This window comes from Lissotriton helveticus, chromosome 6 (assembly GCF_964261635.1).
Source record: "Lissotriton helveticus chromosome 6, aLisHel1.1, whole genome shotgun sequence".
Lineage (NCBI taxonomy): Eukaryota > Metazoa > Chordata > Amphibia > Caudata > Salamandridae > Lissotriton > Lissotriton helveticus.
Window position 1 is genome coordinate 995,173,269 of NC_136067.1, and position 24,336 is coordinate 995,197,604.

General features: G+C 43.7%; 1 protein-coding gene across 7 annotated transcripts in view; it reads left to right on the plus strand.

The window, feature by feature from the left end:
* The window catches only part of PDE10A (phosphodiesterase 10A), a 1,305,213-nt gene that overhangs the window by 288,285 nt on the left and 992,592 nt on the right, over positions 1-24,336 (plus strand). For 2 of the 7 annotated variants that reach the window (XM_078648631.1, XM_078648629.1), the window contains exon 2: positions 10,527-10,651. The exons of the other annotated variants lie outside the window; for them this stretch is intronic. The gene's annotated coding sequence lies outside the window, so the exon portion shown is untranslated. The remainder of the gene's footprint in view (positions 1-10,526; positions 10,652-24,336) is intronic. 7 annotated transcript variants of the gene reach the window in all.

A 24,336-nucleotide genomic window follows, 5' to 3' on the forward strand; every position in this document is an offset into this window, starting at 1 on the left:
AGGAGCACATTTCAAAGTCTGGCTGCCAATACACCAAAGGAGCGTCCACTAGCACGAACCCTCCTAGCCCGTGGAACAACCACCAGATGCTGGCCCGCAGGACGGAGTTGGCGGGAGGGGGTGTAAGATGTAAGCAGATTGGCCAAGATGTCTGGGGAGGAAAGATTTAAGATTTTGAAAGGCATGCAAAGAGTCTCACAGGCAGCCAGTGTAGTCAACGAATAGTATTGGAAGTGGGGCATGTCCTGGGCAGACCTAATAAGGCTCTAGCAGCAGCGTTCCGGACCCTTTGTAGTCTTGTAATTTTCACTTTATTGACTCCCAAGTAGAGTGAGTTGGCGTAGTCCAGTCTAGACAGAATAGATGCCTGGACAGTCACCTGCCTCATGGCTGGGTCAAAGGACCCCAGCACTGGTTTGAACCCCCGTAAAATGCCAAAACAGGTTCCTGCTACTTTCTTTGTTTGTGTCTGAAAGCTAAGGGCGGGATCTACCCACGCCCTCAGATTCTTTACCACCTGTTTGGGGACGCGTGTACCCAAGCAAGGAGTTGGTTAAACTCTGTGAAACTTCCTAGGGGAGGGACAGGACAGAGGGCTGGTTACACCCATGTCCTTTGTCCAGTTTTGCGCCAGAGACGGAGCAAATGACTCCTGCAACCGGTTTGAGCTGGACTATGCACAGGGACACCAAATGTGCCCCCAGTGCAGACTTTCTGGCACTCTGAGTGCACCCACCCTGCCCCAATACACTAAAGCCTGTCTGGGAGGTGGTCACATCTCCCTGTGACAGGAAACCTATTGTCCAACCTTCCCCTGCTCAAGCTCAGCTCAGCAGCAGGAGGGCAGACTCGTGTCTGTGACTGGCAGCATCCATTTTGTGCTGCCCAGGTCGAGAAAGCTAGCACTGGGTAGGCTGGTGCCCCACAGTAGTGGTTCTACAAGGGAGGAATCCTACCTTGCACAACAGTCACTGGTGTGGCGGTATGATTCTACGGTGTTTGACACCAAGCACAACTTGTTTCTAAGCAGCCGTTTTAAAGTTATCATTTACCGCGAGGTTATAATGCACTTAAGTATAAATGGTTTGGCTGCATCACAGACAACCCCAGGGAATAGATTCTGAAGGCTGCAGAGGGGCTCTGCTCATGCAGGGGCACCCTCTTCTCAAAACCCAGCACTCTGCCTTCAGGATCGATAAGGCCTGTCATAGGGGTGACTAATAGGTTTAAATGTGTAGTGATTTAGAATAGATATAGGTAACCTATATATAAGTAAGGGGGGCATGCACCACATTACACTGGCTGCAGTAGCAGGCCTGTGGTGTCAGTTTGAATAGTCTCTCATGGGTGGCATAATACATGCTACAGCCCATGGGATGCCTCTGGGATACCTATGCCCTGGGTACATGGTGTACCAGGGACTGATAAGGGTACCCCAGTATCCAATCTGGAGTGTACCTTAAGTACATGCAATCAATTTAGAGGCGAAAGCAGCTAGGCTAGGGTCCTGGATAGCAGGATCCCAGCCAGTCTAAGTCGAAAACGGTGATACATCAGCAAAAAAGTGGGGGTAACTATAAGAAGCAGATCCTACTCTCTTACATGGGTAACGTAGACATGCTGATTATTAATTTTTATCATAACCTTTTTGAGCATCAAATTACTGATGTTGTAACTATGTTGAATGAGGCAATAGTAAAGGCTAATCATTTCTAAAAACACTTTGTATTTTTTGGGTAGGAGACTTTAATTGTCAAACATTCAAATTTCATGACACAAGGGTGTGTGGCATTGAGAACAAGAAGGGTAAATCCTTATTACATTTTTAAACATACTCCGCATGGGGATACACCTAATACCATTTTGATGACATTATCTAATTTTCTTAACAGACTGTGTGAAGAAACTCATTAACCAGCTCCCTACATTCTCAGGTGGTTCAAGTCCCAGTAAAATAGATCACATGGTAATGGCTAATTAGCATAACCATTGTGTAATGGATTTTAGGATAAAATTGCGCCCTGCTAGTAAACACAATCTTCAAGTAGCCCTTTTAAAGTTAGATAGCTCGATAGCTGACTCCAAGGCTACCACCGCTCCTATTGTATTTAATCCAAAGAGAGGATGCAGATTAAAATGGGACCGGGTTGACCTGAAACATTTTGAGGGTAAGATTGTGACGAACAATTAGATGTTAGTGTTGAAGTGTCTTTCTGAAGAGATTTCCCCGAGATCCCTAGTATGGGATTTTGAAACTCCATGTTCTGTTAAATCGCATCCTCTGGTAACCACTCATCCTGTACCTAGGTCTCTTTCCCCAAGGTGGTTTAAGGGGTTGTAATGGTGTATGCTCAAAGACACATAGACAATAAAAGCTGGCCTTAAAGGCTTCCCCTTAAGATAAAGAAGCCATCATAGCTGCCCGTTCTTTGTACAAGAACACAATAAAAGGTAGAAAGGCCGAGCTGAGAAGTGAAGCATGGGAGGATCTACTGGCAGCAGGCAGCTTAAGAGATTCGAGAACATTTTAAGAGGTTGTAAACCAGCCAATGTTTTCAGAGGTCTCATCGTCTAAGACAGACTGTCTAAATTCAGAAACATCTTGGTTTATGCATTTCTTCCCTATTTTTAATCATCTCAATAGTTAGCATCCTGCGAAGAGGAAATGATTGTTGGGAATGGAGACTAATTAGCTGTGCAGTTAGGCCAGTCTACTTCAGTCAAGGAAGCGAAGGTAGCCATTGGGCAAGCTAAATGTGGAAAAGCCCAGGGCCCCAATGGGGTCCCAGTTGATTTGTTCAAAGATAACCCTGATTTATGCGTCCCCTTACTTGTAAATATCCCCAGAGCTGCTATTATCGGCCCACTCCCCCAGTCATGGAAAGAAGCTACTGCAGTCCCAATTTTTAAGAAGGGCGAAAGAGCCAACCCAGCCTGTTATAGGCCTATCTCCCTAATAGATACTGAAAATAAGATAAGAAAATCTTGGGGAAGTTCCTTTTATTCCACCTGGAAGGATGGGCTACCTCAAATAGCATCCTAGCAGAGGTCCAATATGGCTTCAGACAGGGTATGGACACTGTTGAGCAGTGTCTAAATGTGTCACCTATCGTGGGCAAATATACCAAGTCCATGAAGAGCTCTCGACATCTAACATTCATAGACTTGAGTGCATTCAACAATGTCAACCGTGCCGAAACTCTGTGATATGATGGGGGTTATGGGGTTGGAAGAACACCTCCCGATTCTCCACAGGATACTGCATTCTAATACTACAGTGAAGATTTGGTATGGCCCGGGAGGTGAGTGTACCCCCACTATAGGCTTGACCGAGGGCATCCGGCAGAATTTAATCTTGGCTCCCTTTTTTTTCTTGATCTACATAAATGGTTTTGAGGCCCGCTCACTGCAAGAGAAGTTGGATATTCCAATAATGGGCACTTGGCCTATCCCCTTTCTTTACTCAGACAATGTGGTCATCTTAGCTACAACAGCAAACTGTCTTCAAAAAGCTGTGGAAGCCTTTGTTAAATTTAGGTCCTCTTCGGACTTTAAAAATAAATTATCATCAGACCTACGTAATGGTATGAGGCCAAAAAGAATGAAGCCCAGGTTTTTTTTTACATCCAGGGGAATCTGGCATTCAAGGTTGTTTGGGTCTTCTTTTTAACTCACAGCTAAGCTGGGACCCACTGCTAAACTTAAAGGTTCAACAAACCAATAGAGCTATAGAATAATTTTTCCATTTGGCAGTAAAATTGGGTCATAGACCTGTAAAAGAAATTATGGCTATTTTTAATACCAAGCGTCTTTCCATTGCTTCAAATAAAGGGTGCGGGAGTGTGTGGGTATTTTGGCTGATCCAGACTTCAAATTCTCGAAAATCGCTTACTTCTGAGACTATTGATTGTACCACAGGGAACTTCAACCTTTTTTGTTTTGTCATTCGGAGGCGGGCTTCCAAATGCTAGAGGATTGTGTGGGCTTGGCTCCGTTACATCTAGGAATAAAGGTTTAGAATACACCAGAATTGGGATTCTCTAGGCTCATCCTTCAGGATTGTTTGGCCCTGGATAACGCTGATAGTATTCCCTTGCTTGCATATACACACCGCAGTTTTAGGCAGCTGGACCTCAGTGGGCTTTTTGAAGAACCAACTCAAATACCATGTGCAGCGAAAGCCTTAGTTAAGACTGCCTACTATGAACAGGCCCAGGACAAGCATATACGCGAACTTTCGGCAAATTTGGAACACGTGATTTTTAATTGGGATGTGAAATTTTATCTTACTTTTCTAGAAAATACTTAATACAGATTTTATTTGACAAGTATACTTTTGGGTACTGTACACCTCTTAGTGAGACTTCCAGTCCAAGGTGTGAGCGTGTGACGGTACATCGAGTCAAAGCACTTAGCGCTTTCTACTTTTTTGTGCACTTTGTAAATCTGTGAGAAGAAAGTTTTTTGTCACAGTTTGGCGTTCTTGGAAACCCAGGACCTTTGCTTAGCTGTTTAAATTTTACTAGAGAAGCACTTTACATTAGGAATTGATATGATAGTTCTCTTTGTTACGCTTTTAAGTGTGTGCCCAGTTATTGTATGTCAATTGATGCTGTTGTATTTGACCCAGGGAATGTTTTTTAATGATGCATGTATTATTACTGTATGCCCATTTATTGTATGCTGTAATTGAATGCTGCTGTAATTGATCCTTTTAATGTTTTTATTGATATCTGTATTACTACTGTATTCTTTTGTGGCTTTCTTTTTATATTGATATCTGAATTATTATTGTATTCTTTTATGGCTGTTCAAGCCAAATAAAGATTTATTGAATGAATACATTACGTTTTATTAGTAAAAAGATCTGTCATGCTGCATTCCCTTGCGCCTCTTATCTTTTTCTAAAAAACAAAAGAATTTCTCATATGAGTAGCATTGTAATCAGCAAGAAGGCAGCCCATAAAAGTGACCCTATGTCTTTTTTCTAATTAATTGAATGCCAGTGGACTCAATAAGATTGTAATAGAAAACCTAAAGAGCTAAATAATTGACCACTGTTGGTGTTCATTTAGGTACAATAATGGCATGCAAAAGATACAAGTTAATTACAGTTTTACAAGTGCAGTCTTTTTGATCCTCACAACTCTCATTCTATGCGAAGAACGCTTCTATGGCCGCCTACTCACCATCCACATCCACAATCTTAAGGTACTTATGGATCTATATATTTATCACTTTCTTCTAATTTAGCATTTCCAATGCACTACCCTGTTTTTCAGCCTATACATCTATCAATATATCCTCTACATCCACTTTCATTTATCCCAAACCCCACACCACTAGTATGATCCCCAAAATAACCTTTTCCTGACTCTCTCCTATTCTACCCCTCCTTGTATCATCTGACACCTCTTTCTACTATACCTATTCCCCAAAACAAACCTTTCTAAACTCTTCCCTCTGACTCCTCCCCTCCAAAACTCCTCTTTACTCATCCAAAAGCCTCCTCCTACTGCTAAGACCTAAAAACAAAACAAAACCAAAAAAAATCCTTCACTTTTATCCCTCCACTATCCTTTTCAATCAAAATTAACAGACTAACATGTTCACTTCTCAAATTCCATATTCAACTATACTAATTCACCACTAATCCTTTGTGTTCTGGAGTGACGTGCTTCAACACCCCATCAGGGGTAACAAGCGCTAGATGAATGAAAACCTTTCTTCCCCTTTTATCCTTCCGCTATCCTTCTCACTCCAAATAACTGACTAATAGCCACCACTGAGATTACTTTCATATTTCACCATACTAATTCACCAGTAATCCTTTATGGGCTTCCGGAGTAGTGTGCTTCAACACCCCATCAGGAGTAACAAGCGCTATATAAATATAAACCTTTTTTCCTCCTCTATCCTTCTGCTAGCATTCCAAATAACTGACTAACCTATCCACCACTTAAAATGTACTTGCATGTTTCACTATACTAATTAAACACTAATCCTCTATGGGTCCCGAAGTAGCGTGCTACTCGCCGAAAAAGCACTCCGACGCCTCGCCAGGGGTAGTAAGCGCTATATAAATACAATACAATACAATTACGCTGAACAGTAGCACCCTCTTCTTCAGGACAGAAGTCTAGGAAATTGATGCTCCAGCTCTCAGCCAATTTTAGCATGGCACTTGGAACACAGGATGCATTATGGCCTGTCAGTGGATATCATAGTGCTTTTAAGACAAGTAGGTTTCAGTTTTGTGAAGCTTTTCTTTTATGCCCTTTATGCACTTGATACTCCATTTCACCTCACCAGTAGTCTCTTTAGCCAGTACAAAGTAACTCTGTTGGAGATGAGTTCCCAAATGTTGAAGTGAGTGTAAAGATGGATACTTTGAAAGGTTTTTCAATATTGCAACTAAGCCAATTTATATAAGCTCTCACTTTTGTATTGCTGACAATAAAACAACACAGCAGTCCTACTGCGCTCCCATGAATTTCAGGTAGAACATCAGTCACGAAAAACATAATTTAGGAATGAACCGGCAATGGTTGTTTGTGACCAAAAGAAGTAAAATATCTTGACCATTGACTGACTGTACCTTGATGATTTGGTATTATGTGATTGTTTTCAACTTTTATTGATGACAAGGCATACCCATAATTTTAAAGTAAGTATTTCTTCTTTTCTGCGCTTGGGGTGCATATACCTTTTGTAGAATCACGCTTGCGACAACTGAAATCTTACTAAATTCCACCTTTCCCATTATCTTCCTAGTTTGCAAACTATTTCAACTCAATCGCCCTTTGTTGAGGTTATGAATGGTCTCTTCACCATAGCCTTGAGAAAAGACGAATCATAAAACATCAGATTGACTGATGGCAGCTAGACTGATTCTGTGCTTCAGGAGGAGACCGTCTTTTATAATATGTTTCCTTTGGTTATAGGTAGCATAAGGATTTCAGGGGATATAGATCCCTTAAAACCAAGGGCTCCACAGTACTTTACAGTAGGTGAACTTGGACACCCTGCAGTTCCGCGTGTATACTCTTCGCCCCCTACTCCCAGAACACTTCTTTCCCTTTTCCAGGATAGTCTGTTTTCTGTATTTTTATTACTGAAGTTCTTGCCTGTCCAGGAGAAGCATGAAACATAAATATATTTACTTAAAGCTGGTTCTGTTGCTTCATTCCCAGTGTTGGTGATGGCTGATGTACCTTAAAAGCACCGAGGAACAAATAACCTGCCTCTGACTGTCCCGAATATGCCAACCCTGAGTTTGTGGATTGTGGATGGATGGCATGGTTTCTTCCCAAGAGTACATTTTAAAAATATGGTCATCGTACGACAAAGTTTTTAAATAATTTGTTAGACATTTGTTAGAAAATCAAGTGTTTCTGTAAGGAACAACATTTCCAATACTTTTGTGGTGTAGTAGACAAGCCTGCCTCTGTAAGGAAACTTCCAAAATGGTAGCAGAAAAAGTCCATCGAATTTGACAAAAGAGCTATAGGTATTACAAACAGACTATCTGAATATGCTATTTGACATGGCCTATCATTTTTCAAAATCAAAAATGAATGCGCCTGCGACTAGTTGATTTTTTTTAAAACACTGGACCTATGGCCTAAATTGTTAGTAAAAGAAAAAAGCAAAGTTTACAGGTGGTGCAAATAAGCCCTCAAAACAATCACACACATCATTTGCATATGTCTGGAAATTTTGCCCGATCATCAACACTTTTTGTGGCACTCCTTAAGAAACTGGGAGTGCGCACATGCCCCCAAATAGCCATATGGTAAAATATAAGACTAAACTTGCCAACAATTAGGTTTTTGACCAGGCCAGTAAAAAAGCTCAGTTAAAATTGACACTGGCGCACGTGGAGGACGCAACAACAACCAGTTTTACTGATTGAATGCGTCGTGCAGATATAAATGTAATCTTTTTAAGGTGACATACTTTATTATGAATACTGGTTATTATAATATTTAATTATTTTTAAATGATCTTTTTGAAGTGATATCATTATAATGGTTTTGATTAACTATGCATTAAATACATTCTACTAATGCTTGTGCTACTGTGGAGCTTCATGGTGTTTGCCAAAGGCTTCATTTTAGTGGCAAAGATTACCGTACCTGTCATGACACTATCTGTGTGTGTAGAATAAAACCATAAGATCCCATGTATTATAATTTCCCTGAAACCCATCTGCTTCAATAGCATGAAAATGTACTTACAACTGACCATGTCAAAAGCTTTGTCCACAACGCAGAAAATATTGATCAGAGAGACGCGGCCGGTATGTTTTCAGTAACGCAAAATAACTAACTAATAGGAGGGGAGGTGATAGATCTTAGGACAGACTAATTTTGTTCAAGGGAATGATGGAGGGCAATAAGCTAGCCATTCAGTTAGAGAAAACTTTGTAAGAATTTTATAATCAAGAGTGGCAATATTGAAGTTTTATCTTGTGCGTTCCTAACTGGTTTGGGGAGGGAACAGATTAAGGCCTCCCTTGTTGATGAAGGGGGTTGAGGCACCCCTTTCTTTTCATTAATGGTGAGAAGTTTGATTACTAATCAAAAGATATATCTTGCACAAAATTAAACGCATAACCTGACTAATCGCAGAGTCAGGTTCAAGCAGTTCAGTGATAGCTTTTCTGATCTCCTGAATCCTTAGTGATGTCTCTAATTCTTTAGTTTAATTGGTGGTAAGGTGCCCAGTCTTGCGTGAGGCAACTAGCTTTGTAAGTTGTGATTGTTTGTATTCTGTGTTGTATACTGTGAAAAATATGTTCTGAACACTTTGTTAAATTCCTTTTGCATCCACCATAATTCACCATCATCTTGAATGCTCACTATTGGGGATCTTCTAAGTTTGGATTTAGGCAACCATTCAATAATTTAGTAGCCAACTCACCCACAGAATGTTCCCGCGTCCTAGATTTCTTATTGTCCAAACACCTCAGGTGATCAAATATTTGGAATACTTTTTCTCTTTTTTCAGCTATTTTAGTTTCCAACGGAGTATAGTCAACCTTGCTCTAACACAGTTTATCCCAGTAGGTAGGGATTGTGATCAGAAATAGTTCATCTGTGTGTGTTCTGTCTGCAGAACGTGTGTGTACAAGTTCTTAGAGCAAGATATTTCATTGACACCGACATGTAGATCAGGAACAAACAAATGATATGATTATTGTGTGGGTTTTGGATATTACACCTTTCTAGAATCCACAAGGCCCAATTTGAGTATCGATTCTCTGTGCTTAAGCTGGCTCCTCAGCACCGTCACTATTGCTACTGGAAATTAAGATCGGTCAAGTTCAATGTAATTTACATAGTTAAAATCACCCCTACTCCCCCAATGCTGAAGCAGATCTTGCTCTGATAGCACAAAAAAGAAAGCCCAAGTTGTCAAGATCGAAGGCATATACACTACAGAGCAAAATATCCACCACTATAATTTTCCTTCCACCTGTACCTATTTGCCCTCAAAGTTAGGAATAAAGGTAATCCCAGGTCTCACCCAAATCAGGGCACCTCTGGCCAAACTTTAGTACCCCATGTCAAACCGTTGACCTCTCCGCGTTTTGAGTTTAACCTTTTTCTGTGTGTGTTTCTTGCGATAAAACTATCTCCACTTCTCTGCACTTCAAATAAGTTTGAATCTTTTGTAGCTTGTAGGTATAGTTTAATCCCCATCATGCTCCATGTTGTGAACATGCACTTGCACAATAACACCATATCTAACCTCTGATTAAAATGTACGCGCCTCATAGGGGCCCATTGTAAGTAGTAATGACATTTATTGTAGTCAGTTTGGTGCTGGCATAATCCTGCTCGTAGCTATTTCAACTGCGTCATTATACACACTCACTGTTAAACAAACCCAGCAGCTCTCATTCCAACCCCCAGGTGGTAAGGCAATGGCCCCATGCCCAGTAACAAACAGATATTCAAATATTCAGCTAATAATTTCACAGTCGTGCCACTCTAGAATTGGATGCGACAGGAGAATGTTCACCTTCGAGCAGCATCCTCTCCAGCTGCCCTTTCCCATAGCGCATAAAAACATTTCTCACATCTCGTTTAGCATGTGCTATAGAATGATCACTCGATTACTTTATTAAACTCTCATTCGGTGTCATCTTGTATTTTTTCACATCAGGCCATCAGCCGTTCTGGTTACAGGTAAGCCCTCATCAGTTCCAATTGAAGAGACTAAATCGGACATCCAGTCCTCTCAGCCGTCATCGGAGTGACTCTTAATGCCACCCCTATTGCCATTTGTTCTTTCTTTGCTTGCTCTAAATGGTTTATTTGTGGGCTGAAGTCTCCGTTTTCTTATCGGTCATGGTTTGGAGGAATAATGTCCAATCCGTGCTTTTGCCTTATTAGAGATCAATAAAAAAATCTGCCTGGTTTTCAAAGAGTACTTTAATTCGTTACTTTATTCTCTACTGTAGAGTGACCTTGTGTTTTTTTGCTCTTGGTAACATAACATCTGTCTCTGTCCCTAAGGTTTGGGATGTGTGATCCCGGTGACAACAAGCACAGAGGAACTCTGTGCTCTGTCCACCACATTAAAGAAAGTCCATCTGGTGCCACACTCTTTTGTATCCAGTTGTCTATGTAGGTAGTCATATGTAAGTATTCAGTGCTTTATTTATTTATTTGTTAAGGAGTTTTATATAGCGCTAGCCTGACCCCAGAGTATCGGAGCGCTTCACAACAGTTTTTGAGCAAGATTCAAACAATAAGCAGTATTCTACATATAAGTTAGGCAGTCCAAGTGTGCTGAGCAGCATTGAGTCAGTGCGCGAGTCCTGAGATAACCTCATAGAGTGCACTTTGTCTTGGGGTTGATACAATAAAACAGGATTCTACATAAAAGGTTTGGAAGTTCAAGTGTTCTGAGCAGCATTGAGGTAGTCCGTGAGTCGTGAGATAACCTCATAGAGTGCACGTCTTGGGGTTGAACCAATTAAGGGGTGGGAGCAGTTGGGGGTCGAATCGCAGGGAGGAGGTAAGTCTTAGAGCTACAATGTCAGGAAGAGACGACGAGCAGGGGAGATAGCGTTTTGATGGCGGCTATCCATTCGGGAGGGAGCGGTTAAGGAAAAGGACTTTACGTTGTTTTTTTTATTTTGTGAAGGGCGGGATAGTCCTGATACATACTGGGATGGGGTTCCAGATTTTGGGTGCGTTTCTGGCGAAGGACCGTGCAGCAGTTTTTTGTTTGCGTGTTTTCATGGGGATAAGTAGTAGGGTACTGGAGCTCCTGAGGTTCCTTGTCTGACCAGCCCTCTTGAGTTTGGCAGCCAAATATTCAGGTTTTCCTGTGTGCAGGGCTTTGTGTGAGGCATGCAGTTCTGTATCTGGCACGCAGTTCGATTGGGAGCCATTTTAGTGCTCCGAGTTCTGGTGAGATGTTATCATATTTCCTGATTCCAGTGACCATTCTAGCTGCTGCGTTGAGAGCAGTTTTGAGGAGGGCTAGGTGAGATTTTGTCGTATCAGTGAGGGTGGCATTCCCATAGTAGAGTCTGGATAGCACTAGTGATTGGGTGGCTTGTTTGAAGTCGTTGGTTGGGATGAATGGTTTTATTCTGTTAAGTAATTTCAGGTTGACAAAGGCATTCTTTGCGGAGTTCTTGATGTGATTGGCCATGTCGAGTTTTGAGTCTAGGGTAATTCCTAATGATTTAACGGAGTGGGTCAGAGTGTGATTGCCGTTAAGGGCATCCAAAGCTTTTAGCCATTCTGAAATATGAGGGTTCTCCTCTTTGTTGGAGATGAGGAGTATTTCGGGTTTGTCTTGGTTGAGTTTTAAGTGGTTAAGCGACAGCCAATGTTGGATTTCTTTTAGGCAGGCTGGTCACCTGAATGTTAGTTAGTGCACTGGAGCAGCCTTCCAACTCCTCAGCTCTGTATTTCAGCATGTGCAACTTTTCTGTGAGCTCCTAATGTTTGTTTAGCCTTCACGTTCTTTTTGACTTTACCTTCCAGTGTTCTTTGTCTGTGCCTCAATAGGTTGTAGTCCCCTACAACCACATCAATGTTATTCTCCAATGCGCCTCTAGTTACTGATATAACTCAAAATATTTTGTCCAGTTTATCCTAGGAGGCTGCTTTATCTGGGGTTTGCCCAACTTTGGTCTCACTAGTTAATGTCTTGATGTTTGCAGATGCTTTTACAGGCTATACATCCTGTCTTTTTGCCATATCTGCCCTACCCATACGGTCTTCTTTCGTTAGATTTGAGTCCAAGCCAGTTTACTTGATTGAGCTGACGGTGCCAAAAACGATAGTTGCATATCAGTGCACATTTGCTCTCTTTCAGGCTTATCACCACAGTTACTAAACGTGCTAACTTCAAATTTCATCCCTACACTATCTTCAGGTGTTACAATTATTATTATAGTAGCTTGTAGTTGCTCAGTCATTCGAGTCTCAATTTCTGTTATGTATGTTCTCTTTGGTCCCATTCCAGTGGGTTTCAGATGCTGGAGGGAAGAAGGGTTGATATACCGCTAAGGCCAATGACCTATCATGTCAACTTCTAGGTAGTGTTTAGCGACCAACCTTCTCCTAATTATCCTTTTTACTCACCACTTGCACCCTATTCTTCCAAGTTACTTCCGACTTTATAGCACTTTCGGGACATGGGACATCCCTACTCCAATAAAGCCTCCAGTGCCAACCACCTGGAGATCACTCTCTGTATCCTTTTTGAAGCACTCATTGCCATCGAAGCTCCTTATTAACGAAATATAGCTTTTTCACCTTGAATGGGGGGTGAAGGTGGGATAACTAAATTCCCATTCCGCTGCAGCTTGTCTGTTAGTATGGTATGAAGTTGGTGGTTGGTAATGCCTCCTTCCCGCGAGCAACCAGGTTCTTTACTTGTGTTACGGCTTCCTCTGTGGAAGCCCTTTTGCACATGGTCTCAGACCATCGTTGTAGATCCTTCTTGGGGCACTGTTTCCCACAGTCAGCCTTCTCGATTGCCATGTTTCTCTTCAGGCAGAATCTTTAGAGACTTCGGAGCTCTGATACTTCAGTGTCTCTAGCTTGGATTCTGCCGAGCAGGAGATCTGACGTCTATCACATTTTCGATTTAATGTCTCCCATTTGTACCAGATCAGCACCTAGCATGTCCTCCAGGGCTCCTGCACAGCCAGTATTCCAAACTGATTTCGGACAGTGGAAAGATCTTCAGCTGGCTCAGGAGCTCCTACACATAATAGTTTCCATCTTGTGAATAGTAATCTGGCATTTGTCAAAGGTTCAGTTATAGCTCTTCACCAGAGCCAGATCAGCCTTGCATGGTTCCTTCAGGGCCCCAGTGCAACAAGCACTCTGATCCACTAGCTCACTGTAGAAATGTAATGAGGATTATTTATAGTTATGGCGAACGGCAAGACGCTCCTCACAAAAGTATCTCAAAATATGAATTGTAGGCCCACTTCATGATGGTGTTACGCCTCCTCAGGGCTGAGAATTCAGAATATTGCTGCCTCCAACTCTCTGCCTATTGAGTCCTAGCACATGTGGTCCATGCTGGACATATTGAGGACAGTTTGGTTATGGGTGGCATAGTAGTGGCAACCACAGCTCTAGTCATAATAAAGCATGGCATATTGATTAAGTGCCTGAAAATGAGGGTGTGAGAGAATGCATGGTTGACTGGTGTAGGACATTTGGCATTTGTGTGAGCTCACTCCAGATTTTTTGCCTTATTCTGGATCTTCCATTTTCACTGTGTTTAGAACACTGTGCTTGCTACCCCTGTTAAGCAGTGCCAGTGTACCTGTGTTGGCCCTTTAAACATGGCAGAATTGGCATATGCCTAATTGGCAACTTTAGCTTGCGTATACGTTTCTAGTCTGATACAAAGTGTACCCAGGGCATTCAAGAGAAATGCCACTGGAGCACTGTAGCATCTATTGTGCCATCCACTTCAGTGGTATTGCAAACATGTCTTCATGCCTACCGTTGTAGCCTCTCTGTAGCAGTATAACACCTGCAATTCAACCTGTCAAAATTAATCATTTGACAGGTCACAACCTTCCTTTTAAATATTAAGCCACCCCTGTGTTGGCCTTGTAGCCCACAGGCAGGATTCTTGAAGTTTAAAAATAGCACATGTAGAAATGTATTGTTAACATGCCCTAACAGTGAATAGTGCCCAAAAACTATTTTCACTGCAGGAGACCTAGATCTCTTATTTAAAAAGCCAAAGTATAGATTAAAAAGACTACTGCGGTATCTCAGGGATGGAACTAGCTAGAAAAATATGAAAACTATTTTTAACGCTTATTAAAATCCAATTCAATGGTGAATTCATATTTTAAAAACATAGTAAGGATAAGTAAACTTTAGAAAGTTACCTTTTCCCTGACCAAAGGTCCTAGTGGCTGATTTCCAGTGAGACTCCAGCTTCTCCCAGTCCGTAATTAGCCTTGAATGGATGTGAATAGGTGTGAAATGCCTCCTAGCAAATCATAGTCTGACTTAAATGGGATGACTCCTCTGAGCTGCACTAAATATGCATGGTGGAGGCTGTGGGCATCCCTTTTGACACCAGTGTCAAATCCAGCTTCACCGGTGTGCGGAGTTCACATATATACGACTACGGGCTAACTTGAAAGTGAGAAGAACAGTATACCAAGACATGTCTTGTGGATTCACTGTCTAATTGCTGAAGGACTCTGCTATTGTCCTACTAGATGTCTGTCTCTGTGTTTGTTGGGGGTACAATGGCTTCTTAAAACTTAAAGGCTCATTAGGATAGTGGTGAATCCGCCAACGGCAGCCTGCTGGTGGCGGATTCACAGCCAAATTACATCCATTCTCCACCTGCCATATTATGATGGCAGGCGGTTTGCGGGCGGACGGGAATTCCGTCCGCCTCGGGTCCGCCACAGGCAATGTTTCCGATTGCCTGGGGGACCCGGAAAGCATACCCAGAATGGTGGCAGTGCCTAGCAGGCACTGTCCGCCTTATTAGGATGCTTCATCTCCGCCAGCGGTGGTTGGCGGTTCAACCGCCACTCACAGGCTGGTGGAGATTGACTTTGGGAGCCCGTTGCGGAACCCCCTTTGTATTGGGGGGAGGTGCGGGTGCACTGGGGGGGTACCCATGATACCCCCTTCATTTCCCTGCACCACGTGGCAGGCACCGCATGGTGCCTGCAACGTAGTTCAGGGAAATGCAAGACCTTCATGTTTACCATTGCAGCTGGTGCTGCAGCCTGCAGCACCCACCGCAATGCTAAACAAGCCCAATGCGACCACCACCGTGGCGATTGCATTGTAATTCCATGGCTGAGGAAAAAGAGTCGTGCCTAGTGAGAAAAGTTAATCTACATAGCTTCACACAGGTACAGGTGTTTTTATCCAAACGGTGGACTACCTTTTATAAATAGAGGCGACTAGGTGATATTAAAATTACCCTTTTCTGCATCCCAACAGAATAATACAAAGCCCTGAAGATGGTTTGGACACTGATGGTCTAAACTTGAAACGCGTCGGCTGGTTATTACAGCAAGAGCGAATTGTAAACAACTAGAGTGTTTCAGGAGAATTGTGATATATTTCTCTATTCCTGATTTAAATGTAGTAACTTCTGCTAATGTCATGAAGTTGGACCATTGATTTGATCTCGTATATTGCAAAAACTTGTACTGCAATGTATATTGAATGTTGGATGTATTGTGTTTATTCATTGTTCGTTGATATGTTTTGGTGCTAATTGTTTATTTAATGAGTTTTGTCAGTAATTGTTTGTATGGTGTATTCTTTTTCTGCCATTCGAAATTGTGTTTGTACAAAAGAATATAATTAAAAAGTATAAATAAATATACTGGACCGAATTAAAATAAGAGTGTATTTGGTCCCCAATGTAAAATAATTGGAGAGGGGGCAAACTTTTGTGGATTACATATTATGATGGCAGGCGGTTTGCGGGCGGACGGGAATTCCGTCCGCCACGGGTCCGCCACAGGCAATGTTTCCGATTGCCTGGGGGACCCGGAAAGCATACCCAGAATGGTGGCAGTGCCTAGCAGGCACTGTCCGCCTTATTAGGATGCTTCATCTCCGCCAGCGGTGGTTGGCGGTTCAACCGCCACTCACAGGCTGGTGGAGATTGACTTTGGGAGCCCGTTGCGGAACCCCCTTTGTATTGGGGGGAGGTGCGGGTGCACTGGGGGGGTACCCATGATACCCCCTTCATTTCCCTGCACCACGTGGCAGGCACCGCATGGTGCCTGCAACGTAGTTCAGGGAAATGCAAGACCTTCATGTTTACCATTGCAGCTGGTGCTGCAGCCTGCAGCACCCACCGCAATGCTAAACAAGCCCAATGCGACCACCACCGTGGCGATTGCATTGTAATTCCATGGTCGGGACCACCGCCATATAGGTGGACGGTCCCAATACCCATGACGATAGCGGACGCACTCAAGGCAGACCGCCATCGGAATTAGCCCCTTAGTGCTTTTAGTTAGTGTTAGGTGTGGGAGGATACCAGGATTACCATGATACTCTCCCACACCTCCTAAGCTTTCAAGTATAGTATGGCCATGACACTCCCCGAACACCCCTCACCCCTCACCCCTCGGAGTCCAAGTATAATGTGGTTGAAGAGTTTTCGCCAACTTCAAAATGGCCAAATCGGGGATAGTTGACCCCGGGAGCTTTTACTAGATTGGTTAGGGCGTGCCCAAATGTCATGCCCACCCACAAGCTAATGCCAGGCGTCAATGTGGCACCTCCAGGTACCCACTTCAGAACACTTTCTGGAGTAGTAGAACATCAAAAGAGGACTAGAGCTGCTGTCCGTGGTCTGAGAAGAGCCCTGAAGGATTGACCTGCACCATCTTTTTACCCGGGACAAAAGTGTGCTCCAAGGGTTAGCAGGCTGAACTCCTGTGTGGTTGCAAGGAGACAAGAAGCTGCAGGAGGTCTTTTCCCTGAAGTGCCTGGCTGACCAGTGACAACTGGACCTGGATTGGTCCCTGGTGTTGGCACTTGCATGAAACTCTGGGGGGCTTTAGGAGTGTACTTCTTTGGTGTATTGGTACATAAAAGACTAAAGGCCTGATTTATACCTTGCCAAAGTCATTCGGGCGCATGGGATGAGCCTCACATCTTATGCAGATGACACCCAGTTGGTCCTCGCAGTTAGGAAGGATGGGCACAAAACTGCCAACGATTTCAATCAGGGTATGCGGGCAATAGGGAATTGGATGGCCTCCAATTGCCTGAAATTAAATTCCGATAAATCGGAAGTTGTCATTTTCGGCAATTTAACCCCGGAATGGTCCTCCCTCTGGTGGCCATTATCTATGGGCCAGCCTCCGGCTCCAGTTAGCAAAGTGAGGAATCTGGGAGTCATGTTTGATAACCGCCTCAATTTTCTACCTCATGCAAACCAGATCTCATCTTCGGCGTTCCACAAATTACGGCTCATAAAAAAAATCTTGCCATTTCTACCCGAGAATGCCGGAAAAACCCTGGTGAGCGCCCTGGTTTTGTCTACATTAGACTATTGTAACGCTCTGTTTTTAGGTGCCCATGAAAGAGTGTTACAAAAAATGCAAATTATTCAAAATGCAGCTGCCAGGCTTCTTGGGCGTATCCCTAAACACCAATCTGCGTCAGAAACCATTAGACAGTTGCACTGGCTGCCTGTGAGGAAGAGAATTAAGTTCAAGGCCCTTTGCTTAGTATATAAGGCTCTACACAATGTCGGACCTGCATTCTTTACTCAAAATCTCATCCCCTACAGTCCCTCCAGAACGCTACGCTCATCCAGTTCACATGAACTGGTGGTACCACGCACCAAATCTGTCTCATGGGAAGACAGAAGATTTCTTGTAGCTGCGCCTAAACTCTGGAACACTTTACCACACTCGATCAAAACAAGTACCTCCCTCTGGTCTTTTCGGAAGCAACTCAAGACCTGGCTTTTTAATCAATAAATTTTAGCTTCCCTATTGGTTAAACATTGCAGAGACTCTTAGCGCCGAGATGCCCAAGGGCCTTCGTTCGCGCTTTATAAGTGTTTTAATAAATAAATGAATATAAATAAATACATACCACTCAGACTGTGGTCCACCTACCAAATTTACATATGGGTGGACCTTTGGTTTCATCACGGCAGAACCTGCGCAGTCTCTGTTATGATTAACCCCCTCTGACCTCACAACAGTGTAATAGACATCGGACGTGACCTCTAATACCGCCCGCAAAGCAATGCTTTGCCAAATGTTGCTGAACCAGTAGCCTTCTCTTTGCTTGCTGAATAACTATTCACTATGATGCTTAACAACAGGATACCATGTGTATCTTCATGTTGATTTGTTGGCAGCATATGTTTGGATTTTTTGTTTCACATTGAAGAAGATATTTCTGCATAACTTTTGTACCGACTTGTATACGTATGTATAACTGCTTCATGTTCTGTATTGTATTAATTATCATTTTCTGAAAAAACAAAGTGTTTTAAAATGAATGTGTCTGTTATGCTATGGGCAACCAGAATGCTGTCTAGAATGCCTACCATATGTCTAGGATGAGCTCTTTTTTTGTTCCATGGATAGTGATAGCCAGAATCACAGCAAAAATGTCAACAGTGTGTCTAGACCTGGCAGATGCCCAGCAAATTGTGGCATTATAGAGAAAGTTTATTACAGCATAATGAATGCAAATAATGCAGCACACTATGGCATAATAGGCTTCATTTTTGTAGCATTTTATTCCATTGATATTCCTTAGTTATTCTGTCCGACATAGATACATACTGATAAATATCCCCCTCATGCCAGATCCGACACCATGAGTTGGAGTCGAAGTCTTTACAAGTAGATCCTTTTTGTTTTTCACTGATGCCATCTTTTGCTGTACAAGAACATGAGTGCTGTTGATAAAGGTTATTAACACTGAGGTCGCGGTGGTTATTAACACTTTGAGAGTTCGTGGTAAAGACCCAAAATCTTTCTGTATTTGTGGGCAAAACAAATAATCTTTAAATGCCTTTTTTGTGTATGACAGTGCTTTCTAGAATATGCAAAGCTCCTCATTGCTGGTGGTCAGTGAGAACCCTTTTTTTCCTTCCTCATGCTTTAGTCTGATCTGACTGGAATAACCTTCTGACTTTGGATAACTATTTTCAGTGCGCTGTCTCCTGTGCTTCCTTTTGTGGGCGACAGGCTTCCGGTAAACTCTAAACACCTTTCAAGGAAAGGGTTTAGTATCTGCAAACGGAGTATGAGGAACACTAAATGAACACAAGCCCAACATGTGTTTGGATTTTCAGGGCATTTCATCCCTGCGAATCACTGAAATTAAGTGTGTACACAAGAAAAAACAGAAACTGCCCTGGCATTTTTGCTAATTATAATGCAGATAATATAAATCTATTGAATTGGATTACACGTATATCCATTGATAGCGTTTTAAAGTAGCATTATGCGCTTTCCATATATCATGCGTCCGAGCTAAGGGAGTTCTTTTTAAAAAAGAGTATTATTTTTGATGATTAATCTTCTACCCATCCAGTTCTTGAAAAATCTAAACCCCCCAAAAAACTAAAGAGTTAAGGAAGTTGCTCATCTCTGGTTTCAGGAGCAACACCACATCCTCCTTCTACATTTTTAATTTTAACATTCTGAATCGGGGATACAATATTCTTATCTTGAATCTCAATTGTAAGAGGTTAAAACAAAAAGTACATAAAACAGATAATAAAGGACATCCTTGCCTGGTACCTCGGTTCACATTAAACAAGCTAATTTCAACCAAATTCATGATTACCTGGCTTCAGCTCCTTCCTACAGGTTACTAGGAGCCCTCATGAGCCGGGAAGGAAAGCAAAATGCTCTTAAAATCATTTTTGTCAGCTGGCAAGTTCAACAGCATTCTCATCTAAAGCTTTGCTGCAGCAGAGATTTTCTTGTGATTCAATAGTTCCATGGATTCAATGAAATAATTATTATTGGAATATAATTGGTACCTTGAAATAACGCAATTTTGATCTATATGAAGCAACGTGTTGACTATTTTATTAATTCTGTTAGCAAACAATTTAGCTATAATTATGGCCCACATTAGGCAGGGTAATCAGACAGGAAGAATTAGGGTCGTAAGAATTCTTACTTTGCATTAAAAAAAATGAACAATATTGCAGGTATTGAAAGTAGGTGAGGCTTCATTGCCTGCTAGAAAATTGTTTACCTGAATAATCTAATGCTTACTCAAAATCTTTTTAACGGTTTCATAAAATAAAATCTGGTAGCTAGCAGGGCTGCTTTCTTCGCCATTTAACGTACCCTGGATTGCCTCAACACCTTCCTTGTGGAAGGAATAATCCATCGATATGCTATTTCCAAAGGATAAAGTAGGAATGGTTAATGGTGAAAGAAATGATTCCAAGCACTTTCGGTTTGATAGCTTCATGAGTGTTATAAATATTTATAAAATGATCTAAAAATATTTTGCCCATTTTATTTAATCGGTATAATCTTTGTGCAAGGATATCTGATTGACTTAAAGACATTACGTTTAACTGTCTCCCTTGCTGACTATGCTACCAGTTTAACTACGTATTTACTTAACATCCCTGAAGATCTGTTTTGTCACTCAAATAAGCTCCTTTGTAATGATGCTCGCTATGAGCATTTTATTTAGCATTTTTCCAGGCTTACACTCTTTTGTGAGGTATTAGAATAAATAAATCTGGCATAGCTAAGAGCTATTATATTCTCTAGCTTTTTTCCTAAAACCTAAATCAAATACTTATATTTGGGCTCTCGAAATTGCTTTAAAAATGTTCCATACAATTAAAACAAAATGTTCATTCCCCGTGTGCTGGACTAGAAAGTCTTTTATAGAAACAGCTGTCTCTTGTAACCAAGTTTCATCTTTCAACAGCTTATTAAAAATCCACCTCTTTTGGGCTGCAATTTCATTATTCTATTAATCTGAAGTTCTGTAACAGCATGGTTGGAAAAATTCATGGCAGGATAACATTTTAAAAATCATGGCAGGCAGCTGAATTGTGATGATAAAGTACATGCAAGTTCTCTTTTGTCGGAAAATACTTCTGCAAGAATTTTGCAAGTCTATATTCTCCAGATAAGCAGAGAAAGAGTATGATAAATTGAGTTTTAGTTTTCTCTTGAATATTTATCTAAAAGTACAACCAAGATGGATCGCACCTCGCTAGCCTCTCCTCCGGGTCGCCCCTTAGCACTCTGGTACATGTAGTGCATGTAGATGGACGAGTAAAAAGTAGTTCACCACTGTTGGTGCGAGTGGTTACTCGTTATCCCCAAGTTCTCTGGACCCGAGACATGGCCCGGGTTTCGGGACAGTTTCCCTCGTCAGCAGAGCAGTGTTTGGGGTGGATGAGAAGGCCGCCAAGTAACCGTCACAGGCCCTGATGCCTCTCCGGCGCGCAGGTGCGTCTCCAAGAGCTCGTCAGCTCAAGGCTATCTAAAAGTAGGTTCTGGATAAAATTAAAATCTCCAACGAAAATAACTTCTCCTTTTTGTGACATAAGTGATAAAAAAATGATGAATATAGGGGGGAAAATTATCCTCTGTGGGAGCAGAAATATTTACCACAAATGTTTATTAAAAAAAAAATACAATGGACTCTTAACTAATGTCTTTCAGCATGTCAAGAGGCTTTGAGAAAAAAATGCAACCCTTTATGAGGGATGTCTATCGAGGACAAAAATCTAAACTTGAAACAGATTTAAACCAGGTAACATTTTACAGTGTATTGTTCAAGATGGGAGTCTCTTATGAAATAATAATTGGGGGCGTGGCCGAGCCAGCCAAGATGGCGGACCCTTCTCTCTGAGGCTGCAGCTGGCGGTCCGCGCAATCATCATTAATCTTTGCCCCATGCACCTGTAAGACAAATAACGGGTAGTATCTGAGTCCGGATGACGTAGAGACGATTCCGGTACTCCCAAATCCCCGGCACGGGTCGTAACGGCGTGCCTGGAGCACCCCTTGGAGGATCCCCGAGACCGTTGGACAAAATGGCGGACCCGCTACACAACGACGAGACCCGCCGGGGACCGGAGCGGGAATCAATGTCCTAGTGCAGGGTCGGCACAGACGGGGGTGACGACGACAACGCAGCTGCCGGGACACCAGGTGAGGGAGTGGCGGTCCCTCGTCTGGCCACCAAGGAGCGGACATAGCCGTATACCGAAGCATAGAGGAGCGTCCCTGTGGGCTGCGGGCCCAGCGGTGCTGCGCCATTGTAACACATCGGCGGGAGGTCCGCCCTCCGGGTCCCCTCCCTTCCTGAGGGGCATCCGAACCCGAAGTGAGAGCGGTGAGAGAGACGTTCCGAGGGCCGCCGCATCAGAGCTACACCTACGTTGACCCCAGACTGGGTGGATCCGGGCCCGTAACAAGAGTCACTGAACGCCGCGAGGCCGGCCTGCATCCCTCGTAGTGAGGGCCGGGGACGGCCCTGCGGGGGCCGAGCAAGAGTGTCCGAGGTACGAGAGAGGCACCCGCCCCCTGAAGTGGTCGAGGCTGGACTGAGCGGCAAGAGCGCCAATATCAGCGGGTGAGAGCGCAGCGATAAATAAGCCCTGAGCTGGCAGATACTCCATGCCGCCAGTCCTGTAAACCCTAGGCCCCGTGCTGGGGAGAAGCGCGACCCCATGCTCTTCGTGATCCGCGATGAGGAAGAAGGCGGTAGAGTGAGGGAATAGCAGCCACCCACCCACACATCCACTAGGCCGGCGCTCTCCCACCGTGAAGACCTCGAAGTGGAATCTGTCAGAACTCCCTGGCTGCATGCAGTGCACGGTGACCGGGACCTGAAACGCAGCGGCCCCATTTCCCCCCGCCCCACATTGAGTCCTGAGGCACATGGGGGGGAGGAAGAGAGAGAAGTGACCAATGTGCTGTGAGTCGGCAACCAACCACTTTCGTGCCCCTACCCTGGGGATCATAAGGACAATACAGCACCCCCCCTCGCCGCGGGGCATGGGGCACGTAACCTTCCAACAGTGCTGCAGGGAGCGATCCACTGCATACGCACTAGTCGCATGGTGGGGCACCTGACGGCAAAGCACCGCATAGTTACAGATCGGACCTGGGGCAAATTCAAAAGACTGAGCCACCACTGCCCTGCTGCGGCCTTGGCAGAGCTACGAACCCCCACTCAGGCACGGGCACCACATACCTGCGTAGAGGCAGCTCACCAGGGCGCCGCTGGCTGCTCTTCCCATGCTCTGGTCACAGGAGAGATAGTGAGACACATTAGGGAGGTTTGCAGACAACGGCGCCCAGGAGTGAGTACCCGTACCGGCCCCGGGAGTGTTGGATGCCTCCAGTTGGGCGCACTAGCCCTGCAGCTATCCACATACACGGGATCAGAATTGAGTGGCATCAGATGCCGACCACCACAGGAGGAGAACAGAGTCCCCCATCATGGCCCACCAGCGCGCAGTGGGGACGCCACACGCCTCGGAGCAGCAGAGAGTAACACCCCCGACACCTGTAGTGACCAGATCAAGCGAGGAACCCTCTGGAGAAGACTCCATGTCCAGGAAACTGGACCAGGTCCTTGCAGCCATAGAGCACTCTAGAGTGGCGATGGAAAACAAATTCGACGACCTGGCCACGGATCTCAATATTCTCTGGGACGACCACAGGAAATTGACGGGCAAAGTGACTCGGAGTGAAAAAACAATGCAAGCAATGGAGCCGCAAGGGCAGTAACATAACAACGCTATAAAAGAACTACAATCACGCATTAAGGCCCTGGAAAACCAAACGGACGATTTGGAGTGACGCTCCTGGCAGAGCAATATCCGAGTTATGAATCTTCCGGAGGGGGCAGAGGGGGCTGACCCGATCAAATACATTACAGCCTGGATCAAAACATTCACGCCCACAAAGGATTTGACCTCCTACTTCTCTATAGAAAGGGCACAACGGGTCCCAGCACACAGACCAAAACCGGAACTACCACCTCGACCATTCCTCTTGAAACTACTACATTACCAAGACAGGGACACCATTATCCGTGCAGCTAGACAGCATGGACGACTGCAAGAAGAAGACAAACAGGTCATGCTGTTCCCAGACTATTCTCGAGCTGTTCAACAACAAAGGGTCACCTTCTTGGCGGTTAAGTGCACCCTGCGTCAAAAGAACATACACTACGCCCTCCTATTCCCTGCCAGACTCAAAATCATCCACAATGGCAACACTCACTTCTTCACGGACCCAAAGGACGCGGATGCCTGGGTGGAACAGCACATATCACACCCTAGGAATGCCAC